This window comes from Chenopodium album, chromosome 9 (genome assembly GCF_948465745.1).
Source record: "Chenopodium album chromosome 9, dcCheAlbu1.1, whole genome shotgun sequence".
NCBI lineage: Eukaryota > Viridiplantae > Streptophyta > Magnoliopsida > Caryophyllales > Amaranthaceae > Chenopodium > Chenopodium album.
In genome coordinates, this window is record NC_137842.1 from 10,705,557 (window position 1) to 10,715,015 (window position 9,459).

At 42.6% G+C, this 9,459-nt stretch overlaps 30 non-coding genes across 30 annotated transcripts; all 30 read left to right on the forward strand.

The window, feature by feature from the left end:
• The first annotated feature begins 2 nt into the window (after positions 1–2).
• On the forward strand, positions 3–121 carry LOC145560578 (5S ribosomal RNA). The gene has a single exon (XR_014093201.1). It is a non-coding gene; the product is annotated as a 5S ribosomal RNA (ribosomal RNA).
• A 198-nt stretch (positions 122–319) lies between these two features.
• Positions 320–438, forward strand: LOC145561609 (5S ribosomal RNA). Its single transcript, XR_014094147.1, has one exon. It is a non-coding gene; the product is annotated as a 5S ribosomal RNA (ribosomal RNA).
• A 199-nt stretch (positions 439–637) lies between these two features.
• Positions 638–756, forward strand: LOC145560590 (5S ribosomal RNA). Its single transcript, XR_014093212.1, has one exon. It is a non-coding gene; the product is annotated as a 5S ribosomal RNA (ribosomal RNA).
• A 198-nt stretch (positions 757–954) lies between these two features.
• Positions 955–1,073, forward strand: LOC145561442 (5S ribosomal RNA). Its single transcript, XR_014093987.1, has one exon. It is a non-coding gene; the product is annotated as a 5S ribosomal RNA (ribosomal RNA).
• A 199-nt stretch (positions 1,074–1,272) lies between these two features.
• LOC145560602 (5S ribosomal RNA) lies at positions 1,273–1,391 on the forward strand. The gene has a single exon (XR_014093224.1). It is a non-coding gene; the product is annotated as a 5S ribosomal RNA (ribosomal RNA).
• A 198-nt stretch (positions 1,392–1,589) lies between these two features.
• LOC145560614 (5S ribosomal RNA) lies at positions 1,590–1,708 on the forward strand. Its single transcript, XR_014093235.1, has one exon. It is a non-coding gene; the product is annotated as a 5S ribosomal RNA (ribosomal RNA).
• Positions 1,709–1,906: 198 nt separating this feature from the next.
• LOC145560626 (5S ribosomal RNA) lies at positions 1,907–2,025 on the forward strand. Its single transcript, XR_014093246.1, has one exon. It is a non-coding gene; the product is annotated as a 5S ribosomal RNA (ribosomal RNA).
• A 200-nt stretch (positions 2,026–2,225) lies between these two features.
• On the forward strand, positions 2,226–2,344 carry LOC145561641 (5S ribosomal RNA). Its single transcript, XR_014094177.1, has one exon. It is a non-coding gene; the product is annotated as a 5S ribosomal RNA (ribosomal RNA).
• A 198-nt stretch (positions 2,345–2,542) lies between these two features.
• Positions 2,543–2,661, forward strand: LOC145560637 (5S ribosomal RNA). The gene has a single exon (XR_014093257.1). It is a non-coding gene; the product is annotated as a 5S ribosomal RNA (ribosomal RNA).
• Positions 2,662–2,860: 199 nt separating this feature from the next.
• On the forward strand, positions 2,861–2,979 carry LOC145560648 (5S ribosomal RNA). Its single transcript, XR_014093268.1, has one exon. It is a non-coding gene; the product is annotated as a 5S ribosomal RNA (ribosomal RNA).
• Positions 2,980–3,177: 198 nt separating this feature from the next.
• On the forward strand, positions 3,178–3,296 carry LOC145560660 (5S ribosomal RNA). Its single transcript, XR_014093279.1, has one exon. It is a non-coding gene; the product is annotated as a 5S ribosomal RNA (ribosomal RNA).
• Positions 3,297–3,494: 198 nt separating this feature from the next.
• LOC145560671 (5S ribosomal RNA) lies at positions 3,495–3,613 on the forward strand. Its single transcript, XR_014093292.1, has one exon. It is a non-coding gene; the product is annotated as a 5S ribosomal RNA (ribosomal RNA).
• Positions 3,614–3,812: 199 nt separating this feature from the next.
• LOC145560682 (5S ribosomal RNA) lies at positions 3,813–3,931 on the forward strand. The gene has a single exon (XR_014093305.1). It is a non-coding gene; the product is annotated as a 5S ribosomal RNA (ribosomal RNA).
• Positions 3,932–4,129: 198 nt separating this feature from the next.
• On the forward strand, positions 4,130–4,248 carry LOC145560642 (5S ribosomal RNA). The gene has a single exon (XR_014093262.1). It is a non-coding gene; the product is annotated as a 5S ribosomal RNA (ribosomal RNA).
• Positions 4,249–4,447: 199 nt separating this feature from the next.
• On the forward strand, positions 4,448–4,566 carry LOC145560694 (5S ribosomal RNA). Its single transcript, XR_014093317.1, has one exon. It is a non-coding gene; the product is annotated as a 5S ribosomal RNA (ribosomal RNA).
• Positions 4,567–4,764: 198 nt separating this feature from the next.
• LOC145561357 (5S ribosomal RNA) lies at positions 4,765–4,883 on the forward strand. The gene has a single exon (XR_014093905.1). It is a non-coding gene; the product is annotated as a 5S ribosomal RNA (ribosomal RNA).
• Positions 4,884–5,082: 199 nt separating this feature from the next.
• On the forward strand, positions 5,083–5,201 carry LOC145560705 (5S ribosomal RNA). Its single transcript, XR_014093328.1, has one exon. It is a non-coding gene; the product is annotated as a 5S ribosomal RNA (ribosomal RNA).
• A 198-nt stretch (positions 5,202–5,399) lies between these two features.
• On the forward strand, positions 5,400–5,518 carry LOC145560718 (5S ribosomal RNA). Its single transcript, XR_014093340.1, has one exon. It is a non-coding gene; the product is annotated as a 5S ribosomal RNA (ribosomal RNA).
• Positions 5,519–5,717: 199 nt separating this feature from the next.
• On the forward strand, positions 5,718–5,836 carry LOC145560731 (5S ribosomal RNA). Its single transcript, XR_014093351.1, has one exon. It is a non-coding gene; the product is annotated as a 5S ribosomal RNA (ribosomal RNA).
• Positions 5,837–6,034: 198 nt separating this feature from the next.
• Positions 6,035–6,153, forward strand: LOC145560743 (5S ribosomal RNA). Its single transcript, XR_014093358.1, has one exon. It is a non-coding gene; the product is annotated as a 5S ribosomal RNA (ribosomal RNA).
• A 199-nt stretch (positions 6,154–6,352) lies between these two features.
• LOC145561380 (5S ribosomal RNA) lies at positions 6,353–6,471 on the forward strand. The gene has a single exon (XR_014093927.1). It is a non-coding gene; the product is annotated as a 5S ribosomal RNA (ribosomal RNA).
• Positions 6,472–6,668: 197 nt separating this feature from the next.
• On the forward strand, positions 6,669–6,787 carry LOC145561438 (5S ribosomal RNA). Its single transcript, XR_014093983.1, has one exon. It is a non-coding gene; the product is annotated as a 5S ribosomal RNA (ribosomal RNA).
• Positions 6,788–6,985: 198 nt separating this feature from the next.
• LOC145560742 (5S ribosomal RNA) lies at positions 6,986–7,104 on the forward strand. Its single transcript, XR_014093357.1, has one exon. It is a non-coding gene; the product is annotated as a 5S ribosomal RNA (ribosomal RNA).
• Positions 7,105–7,302: 198 nt separating this feature from the next.
• On the forward strand, positions 7,303–7,421 carry LOC145560643 (5S ribosomal RNA). Its single transcript, XR_014093263.1, has one exon. It is a non-coding gene; the product is annotated as a 5S ribosomal RNA (ribosomal RNA).
• A 199-nt stretch (positions 7,422–7,620) lies between these two features.
• On the forward strand, positions 7,621–7,739 carry LOC145560754 (5S ribosomal RNA). The gene has a single exon (XR_014093368.1). It is a non-coding gene; the product is annotated as a 5S ribosomal RNA (ribosomal RNA).
• Positions 7,740–7,937: 198 nt separating this feature from the next.
• LOC145561611 (5S ribosomal RNA) lies at positions 7,938–8,056 on the forward strand. Its single transcript, XR_014094149.1, has one exon. It is a non-coding gene; the product is annotated as a 5S ribosomal RNA (ribosomal RNA).
• Positions 8,057–8,254: 198 nt separating this feature from the next.
• LOC145560644 (5S ribosomal RNA) lies at positions 8,255–8,373 on the forward strand. Its single transcript, XR_014093264.1, has one exon. It is a non-coding gene; the product is annotated as a 5S ribosomal RNA (ribosomal RNA).
• Positions 8,374–8,572: 199 nt separating this feature from the next.
• On the forward strand, positions 8,573–8,691 carry LOC145560766 (5S ribosomal RNA). The gene has a single exon (XR_014093379.1). It is a non-coding gene; the product is annotated as a 5S ribosomal RNA (ribosomal RNA).
• Positions 8,692–8,889: 198 nt separating this feature from the next.
• LOC145560645 (5S ribosomal RNA) lies at positions 8,890–9,008 on the forward strand. Its single transcript, XR_014093265.1, has one exon. It is a non-coding gene; the product is annotated as a 5S ribosomal RNA (ribosomal RNA).
• A 199-nt stretch (positions 9,009–9,207) lies between these two features.
• Positions 9,208–9,326, forward strand: LOC145561614 (5S ribosomal RNA). The gene has a single exon (XR_014094152.1). It is a non-coding gene; the product is annotated as a 5S ribosomal RNA (ribosomal RNA).
• The last annotated feature ends 133 nt before the right edge of the window (positions 9,327–9,459 follow it).

The window sequence follows — 9,459 nt, forward strand, 5'->3', positions numbered from 1 at the left end:
ATGGGTGCGATCATACCAGCACTAATGCACCGGATCCCATCAGAACTCCGCAGTTAAGCGTGCTTGGGCGAGAGTAGTACTAGGATGGGTGACCTCCTGGGAAGTCCTCGTGTTGCACCCCTTTTTTGCCGAATTCGTAATTTTTATTTATTTTCGGTTATTTTGAGATGGGAAATGGTTTGGGACGCGTAGATCTCAAAAAATAACCAATTTGAAAAAAAAAATGTTTAATTCGGACGATCGGGCACAAAGTTACGGCATTTCGAAGGAAATTAGGGGCTGGAAAGGGTATAAATACAAAATAGCGCAATAAGTAAATGGGTGCGATCATACCATCACTAATGCACCGGATCCCATCAGAACTCCGCAGTTAAGCGTGCTTGGGCGAGAGTAGTACTAGGATGGGTGACCTCCTGGGAAGTCCTCGTGTTGCACCCCTTTTTTGCCGAATTCGTAATTTTTATTTGTTTTCGGTTATTTTGAGATGGGAAATGGTTTGGGACGCGTAGATCTCAAAAAAATAACCAATTTGAAAAAAAAAATGTTTAATTCGGACGATCGGGCACAAAGTTACGGCATTTCGAAGGAAATCAGGGGCTGGAAAGGGTATAAATACAAAATAGCGCAATAAGTAAATGGGTGCGATCATACCAGCACTAATGCACCGGATCCCATCAGAACTCCGCAGTTAAGCGTGCTTGGGCGAGAGTAGTACTAGGATGGGTGACCTCCTGGGAAGTCCTCGTGTTGCACCCCTTTTTTGCCGAATTCGTAATTTTTATTTATTTTCGGTTATTTTGAGATGGGAAATGGTTTGGGACGCGTAGATCTCAAAAAATAACCAATTTGAAAAAAAAAATGTTTAATTCGGACGATCGGGCACAAAGTTACGGCATTTCGAAGGAAATTAGGGGCTGGAAAGGGTATAAATACAAAATAGCGCAATAAGTAAATGGGTGCGATCATACCAACACTAATGCACCGGATCCCATCAGAACTCCGCAGTTAAGCGTGCTTGGGCGAGAGTAGTACTAGGATGGGTGACCTCCTGGGAAGTCCTCGTGTTGCACCCCTTTTTTGCCGAATTCGTAATTTTTATTTGTTTTCGGTTATTTTGAGATGGGAAATGGTTTGGGACGCGTAGATCTCAAAAAAATAACCAATTTGAAAAAAAAAATGTTTAATTCGGACGATCGGGCACAAAGTTACGGCATTTCGAAGGAAATCAGGGGCTGGAAAGGGTATAAATACAAAATAGCGCAATAAGTAAATGGGTGCGATCATACCAGCACTAATGCACCGGATCCCATCAGAACTCCGCAGTTAAGCGTGCTTGGGCGAGAGTAGTACTAGGATGGGTGACCTCCTGGGAAGTCCTCGTGTTGCACCCCTTTTTTGCCGAATTCGTAATTTTTATTTGTTTTCGGTTATTTTGAGATGGGAAATGGTTTGGGACGCGTAGATCTCAAAAAATAACCAATTTGAAAAAAAAAATGTTTAATTCGGACGATCGGGCACAAAGTTACGGCATTTCGAAGGAAATCAGGGGCTGGAAAGGGTATAAATACAAAATAGCGCAATAAGTAAATGGGTGCGATCATACCAGCACTAATGCACCGGATCCCATCAGAACTCCGCAGTTAAGCGTGCTTGGGCGAGAGTAGTACTAGGATGGGTGACCTCCTGGGAAGTCCTCGTGTTGCACCCCTTTTTTGCCGAATTCGTAATTTTTATTTATTTTCGGTTATTTTGAGATGGGAAATGGTTTGGGACGCGTAGATCTCAAAAAATAACCAATTTGAAAAAAAAAATGTTTAATTCGGACGATCGGGCACAAAGTTACGGCATTTCGAAGGAAATTAGGGGCTGGAAAGGGTATAAATACAAAATAGCGCAATAAGTAAATGGGTGCGATCATACCAGCACTAATGCACCGGATCCCATCAGAACTCCGCAGTTAAGCGTGCTTGGGCGAGAGTAGTACTAGGATGGGTGACCTCCTGGGAAGTCCTCGTGTTGCACCCCTTTTTTGCCGAATTCGTAATTTTTATTTGTTTTCGGTTATTTTGAGATGGGAAATGGTTTGGGACGCGTAGATCTCAAAAAAATAACCAATTTGAAAAAAAAAAATGTTTAATTCGGACGATCGGACACAAAGTTACGGCATTTCGAAGGAAATCAGGGGCTGGAAAGGGTATAAATACAAAATAGCGCAATAAGTAAATGGGTGCGATCATACCAGCACTAATGCATCGGATCCCATCAGAACTCCGCAGTTAAGCGTGCTTGGGCGAGAGTAGTACTAGGATGGGTGACCTCCTGGGAAGTCCTCGTGTTGCTCCCCTTTTTTGCCGAATTCGTAATTTTTATTTATTTTCGGTTATTTTGAGATGGGAAATGGTTTGGGACGCGTAGATCTCAAAAAATAACCAATTTGAAAAAAAAAATGTTTAATTCGGACGATCGGGCACAAAGTTACGGCATTTCGAAGGAAATCAGGGGCTGGAAAGGGTATAAATACAAAATAGCGCAATAAGTAAATGGGTGCGATCATACCAGCACTAATGCACCGGATCCCATCAGAACTCCGCAGTTAAGCGTGCTTGGGCGAGAGTAGTACTAGGATGGGTGACCTCCTGGGAAGTCCTCGTGTTGCACCCCTTTTTTGCCGAATTCGTAATTTTTATTTGTTTTCGGTTATTTTGAGATGGGAAATGGTTTGGGACGCGTAGATCTCAAAAAAATAACCAATTTGAAAAAAAAAATGTTTAATTCGGACGATCGGGCACAAAGTTACGGCATTTCGAAGGAAATCAGGGGCTGGAAAAGGTATAAATACAAAATAGCGCAATAAGTAAATGGGTGCGATCATACCAGCACTAATGCACCGGATCCCATCAGAACTCCGCAGTTAAGCGTGCTTGGGCGAGAGTAGTACTAGGATGGGTGACCTCCTGGGAAGTCCTCGTGTTGCACCCCTTTTTTGCCGAATTCGTAATTTTTATTTGTTTTCGGTTATTTTGAGATGGGAAATGGTTTGGGACGCGTAGATCTCAAAAAATAACCAATTTGAAAAAAAAAATGTTTAATTCGGACGATCGGGCACAAAGTTACGGCATTTCGAAGGAAATCAGGGGCTGGAAAGGGTATAAATACAAAATAGCGCAATAAGTAAATGGGTGCGATCATACCAGCACTAATGCACCGGATCCCATCAGAACTCCGCAGTTAAGCGTGCTTGGGCGAGAGTAGTACTAGGATGGGTGACCTCCTGGGAAGTCCTCGTGTTGCACCCCTTTTTTGCCGAATTCGTAATTTTTATTTATTTTCGGTTATTTTGAGATGGGAAATGGTTTGGGACGCGTAGATCTCAAAAAATAACCAATTTGAAAAAAAAAATGTTTAATTCGGACGATCGGGCACAAAGTTACGGCATTTCGAAGGAAATTAGGGGCTGGAAAGGGTATAAATACAAAATAGCGCAATAAGTAAATGGGTGCGATCATACCAGCACTAATGCACCGGATCCCATCAGAACTCCGCAGTTAAGCGTGCTTGGGCGAGAGTAGTACTAGGATGGGTGACCTCCTGGGAAGTCCTCGTGTTGCACCCCTTTTTTGCCGAATTCGTAATTTTTATTTGTTTTCGGTTATTTTGAGATGGGAAATGGTTTGGGACGCGTAGATCTCAAAAAAATAACCAATTTGAAAAAAAAAATGTTTAATTCGGACGATCGGGCACAAAGTTACGGCATTTCGAAGGAAATCAGGGGCTGGAAAGGGTATAAATACAAAATAGCGCAATAAGTAAATGGGTGCGATCATACCAGCACTAATGCACCGGATCCCATCAGAACTCCGCAGTTAAGCGTGCTTGGGCGAGAGTAGTACTAGGATGGGTGACCTCCTGGGAAGTCCTCGTGTTGCACCCCTTTTTTGCCGAATTCGTAATTTTTATTTGTTTTCGGTTATTTTGAGATGGGAAATGGTTTGGGACGCGTAGATCTCAAAAAATAACCAATTTGAAAAAAAAAATGTTTAATTCGGACGATCGGGCACAAAGTTACGGCATTTCGAAGGAAATCAGGGGCTGGAAAGGGTATAAATACAAAATAGCGCAATAAGTAAATGGGTGCGATCATACCAGCACTAATGCACCGGATCCCATCAGAACTCCGCAGTTAAGCGTGCTTGGGCGAGAGTAGTACTAGGATGGGTGACCTCCTGGGAAGTCCTCGTGGTTCACCCCTTTTTTGCCGAATTCGTAATTTTTATTTGTTTTCGGTTATTTTGAGATGGGAAATGGTTTGGGACGCGTAGATCTCAAAAAAATAACCAATTTGAAAAAAAAAATGTTTAATTCGGACGATCGGGCACAAAGTTACGGCATTTCGAAGGAAATCAGGGGCTGGAAAGGGTATAAATACAAAATAGCGCAATAAGTAAATGGGTGCGATCATACCAGCACTAATGCACCGGATCCCATCAGAACTCCGCAGTTAAGCGTGCTTGGGCGAGAGTAGTACTAGGATGGGTGACCTCCTGGGAAGTCCTCGTGTTGCACCCCTTTTTTGCCGAATTCGTAATTTTTATTTGTTTTCGGTTATTTTGAGATGGGAAATGGTTTGGGACGCGTAGATCTCAAAAAATAACCAATTTGAAAAAAAAAATGTTTAATTCGGACGATCGGGCACAAAGTTACGGCATTTCGAAGGAAATTAGGGGCTGGAAAGGGTATAAATACAAAATAGCGCAATAAGTAAATGGGTGCGATCATACCAGCACTAATGCACCGGATCCCATCAGAACTCCGCAGTTAAGCGTGCTTGGGCGAGAGTAGTACTAGGATGGGTGACCTCCTAGGAAGTCCTCGTGTTGCACCCCTTTTTTGCCGAATTCGTAATTTTTATTTGTTTTCGATTATTTTGAGATGGGAAATGGTTTGGGACGCGTAGATCTCAAAAAAATAACCAATTTGAAAAAAAAAATGTTTAATTCGGACGATCGGGCACAAAGTTACGGCATTTCGAAGGAAATCAGGGGCTGGAAAGGGTATAAATACAAAATAGCGCAATAAGTAAATGGGTGCGATCATACCAGCACTAATGCACCGGATCCCATCAGAACTCCGCAGTTAAGCGTGCTTGGGCGAGAGTAGTACTAGGATGGGTGACCTCCTGGGAAGTCCTCGTGTTGCACCCCTTTTTTGCCGAATTCGTAATTTTTATTTATTTTCGGTTATTTTGAGATGGGAAATGGTTTGGGACGCGTAGATCTCAAAAAATAACCAATTTGAAAAAAAAAATGTTTAATTCGGACGATCGGGCACAAAGTTACGGCATTTCGAAGGAAATTAGGGGCTGGAAAGGGTATAAATACAAAATAGCGCAATAAGTAAATGGGTGCGATCATACCAGCACTAATGCACCGGATCCCATCAGAACTCCGCAGTTAAGCGTGCTTGGGCGAGAGTAGTACTAGGATGGGTGACCTCCTGGGAAGTCCTCGTGTTGCACCCCTTTTTTGCCGAATTCGTAATTTTTATTTGTGTTCGGTTATTTTGAGATGGGAAATGGTTTGGGACGCGTAGATCTCAAAAAAATAACCAATTTGAAAAAAAAAATGTTTAATTCGGACGATCGGGCACAAAGTTACGGCATTTCGAAGGAAATCAGGGGCTGGAAAGGGTATAAATACAAAATAGCGCAATAAGTAAATGGGTGCGATCATACCAGCACTAATGCACCGGATCCCATCAGAACTCCGCAGTTAAGCGTGCTTGGGCGAGAGTAGTACTAGGATGGGTGACCTCCTGGGAAGTCCTCGTGTTGCACCCCTTTTTTGCCGAATTCGTAATTTTTATTTATTTTCGGTTATTTTGAGATGGGAAATGGTTTGGGACGCGTAGATCTCAAAAAATAACCAATTTGAAAAAAAAAATGTTTAATTCGGACGATCGGGCACAAAGTTACGGCATTTCGAAGGAAATTAGGGGCTGGAAAGGGTATAAATACAAAATAGCGCAATAAGTAAATGGGTGCGATCATACCAGCACTAATGCACCGGATCCCATCAGAACTCCGCAGTTAAGCGTGCTTGGGCGAGAGTAGTACTAGGATGGGTGACCTCCTGGGAAGTCCTCGTGTTGCACCCCTTTTTTGCCGAATTCGTAATTTTTATTTGTTTTCGGTTATTTTGAGATGGGAAATGGTTTGGGACGCGTAGATCTCAAAAAAATAACCAATTTGAAAAAAAAAATTTTTAATTCGGACGATCGGGCACAAAGTTACGGCATTTCGAAGGAAATCAGGGGCTGGAAAGGGTATAAATACAAAATAGCGCAATAAGTAAATGGGTGCGATCATACCAGCACTAATGCACCGGATTCCATCAGAACTCCGCAGTTAAGCGTGCTTGGGCGAGAGTAGTACTAGGATGGGTGACCTCCTGGGAAGTCCTCGTGTTGCACCCCTTTTTTGCCGAATTCGTAATTTTTATTTGTTTTCGGTTATTTTGAGATGGGAAATGGTTTGGGACGCGTAGATCTCAAAAAATAACCAATTTGAAAAAAAAATGTTTAATTCGGACGATCGGGCACAAAGTTACGGCATTTCGAAGGAAATCAGGGGCTGGAAAGGGTATAAATACAAAATAGCGCAATAAGTAAATGGGCGCGATCATACCAGCACTAATGCACCGGATCCCATTAGAACTCCGCAGTTAAGCGTGCTTGGGCGAGAGTAGTACTAGGATGGGTGACCTCCTGGGAAGTCCTCGTGTTGCACCCCTTTTTTGCCGAATTCGTAATTTTTATTTGTTTTCGGTTATTTTGAGATGGGAAATGGTTTGGGACGCGTAGATCTCAAAAAATAACCAATTTGAAAAAAAAAATGTTTAATTCGGACGATCGGGCACAAAGTTACGGCATTTCGAAGGAAATCAGGGGCTGGAAAGGGTATAAATACAAAATAGCGCAATAAGTAAATGGGTGCGATCATACCATCACTAATGCACCGGATCCCATCAGAACTCCGCAGTTAAGCGTGCTTGGGCGAGAGTAGGACTAGGATGGGTGACCTCCTGGGAAGTCCTCGTGTTGCACCCCTTTTTTGCCGAATTCGTAATTTTTATTTGTTTTCGGTTATTTTGAGATGGGAAATGGTTTGGGACGCGTAGATCTCAAAAAATAACCAATTTGAAAAAAAAAATGTTTAATTCGGACGATCGGGCACAAAGTTACGGCATTTCGAAGGAAATCAGGGGCTGGAAAGGGTATAAATACAAAATAGCGCAATAAGTAAATGGGTGCGATCATACCAGCACTAATGCACCGGATCCCATCAGAACTCCGCAGTTAAGCGTGCTTGGGCGAGAGTAGTACTAGGATGGGTGACCTCCTGGGAAGTCCTCGTGGTTCACCCCTTTTTTGCCGAATTCGTAATTTTTATTTGTTTTCGGTTATTTTGAGATGGGAAATGGTTTGGGACGCGTAGATCTCAAAAAAATAACCAATTTGAAAAAAAAAATGTTTAATTCGGACGATCGGGCACAAAGTTACGGCATTTCGAAGGAAATCAGGGGCTGGAAAGGGTATAAATACAAAATAGCGCAATAAGTAAATGGGTGCGATCATACCAGCACTAATGCACCGGATCCCATCAGAACTCCGCAGTTAAGCGTGCTTGGGCGAGAGTAGTACTAGGATGGGTGACCTCCTGGGAAGTCCTCGTGTTGCACCCCTTTTTTGCCGAATTCGTAATTTTTATTTGTTTTCGGTTATTTTGAGATGGGAAATGGTTTGGGACGCGTAGATCTCAAAAAATAACCAATTTGAAAAAAAAAATGTTTAATTCGGACGATCGGGCACAAAGTTACGGCATTTCGAAGGAAATCAGGGGCTGGAAAGGGTATAAATACAAAATAGCGCAATAAGTAGATGGGTGCGATCATACCATCACTAATGCACCGGATCCCATCAGAACTCCGCAGTTAAGCGTGCTTGGGCGAGAGTAGTACTAGGATGGGTGACCTCCTGGGAAGTCCTCGTGTTGCACCCCTTTTTTGCCGAATTCGTAATTTTTATTTGTTTTCGGTTATTTTGAGATGGGAAATGGTTTGGGACGCGTAGATCTCAAAAAATAACCAATTTGAAAAAAAAAATGTTTAATTCGGACGATCGGGCACAAAGTTACGGCATTTCGAAGGAAATCAGGGGCTGGAAAGGGTATAAATACAAAATAGCGCAATAAGTAAATGGGTGCGATCATACCAGCACTAATGCACCGGATCCCATCAGAACTCCGCAGTTAAGCGTGCTTGGGCGAGAGTAGTACTAGGATGGGTGACCTCCTGGGAAGTCCTCGTGGTTCACCCCTTTTTTGCCGAATTCGTAATTTTTATTTGTTTTCGGTTATTTTGAGATGGGAAATGGTTTGGGACGCGTAGATCTCAAAAAAATAACCAATTTGAAAAAAAAAATGTTTAATTCGGACGATCGGGCACAAAGTTACGGCATTTCGAAGGAAATCAGGGGCTGGAAAGGGTATAAATACAAAATAGCGCAATAAGTAAATGGGTGCGATCATACCAGCACTAATGCACCGGATCCCATCAGAACTCCGCAGTTAAGCGTGCTTGGGCGAGAGTAGTACTAGGATGGGTGACCTCCTGGGAAGTCCTCGTGTTGCACCCCTTTTTTGCCGAATTCGTAATTTTTATTTGTTTTCGGTTATTTTGAGATGGGAAATGGTTTGGGACGCGTAGATCTCAAAAAATAACCAATTTGAAAAAAAAAATGTTTAATTCGGACGATCGGGCACAAAGTTACGGCATTTCGAAGGAAATCAGGGGCTGGAAAGGGTATAAATACAAAATAGCGCAATAAGTAAATGGGTGCGATCATACCAGCACTAATGCACCGGATCCCATCAGAACTCCGCAGTTAAGCGTGCTTGGGCGAGAGTAGTACTAGGATGGGTGACCTCCTGGGAAGTCCTCGTGGTTCACCCCTTTTTTGCCGAATTCGTAATTTTTATTTGTTTTCGGTTATTTTGAGATGGGAAATGGTTTGGGACGCGTAGATCTCAAAAAAATAACCAATTTGAAAAAAAAAATGTTTAATTCGGACGATCGGGCACAAAGTTACGGCATTTCGAAGGAAATCAGGGGCTGGAAAGGGTATAAATACAAAATAGCGCAATAAGTAAATGGGTGCGATCATACCAGCACTAATGCACCGGATCCCATCAGAACTCCGCAGTTAAGCGTGCTTGGGCGAGAGTAGTACTAGGATGGGTGACCTCCTGGGAAGTCCTCGTGTTTCACCCCTTTTTTGCCGAATTCGTAATTTTTATTTGTTTTCGGTTATTTTGAGATGGGAAATGGTTTGGGACGCGTAGATCTCAAAAAAATAACCAATTTGAAAAAAAAAATGTTTAATTCGGACGATCGGGCACAAAGT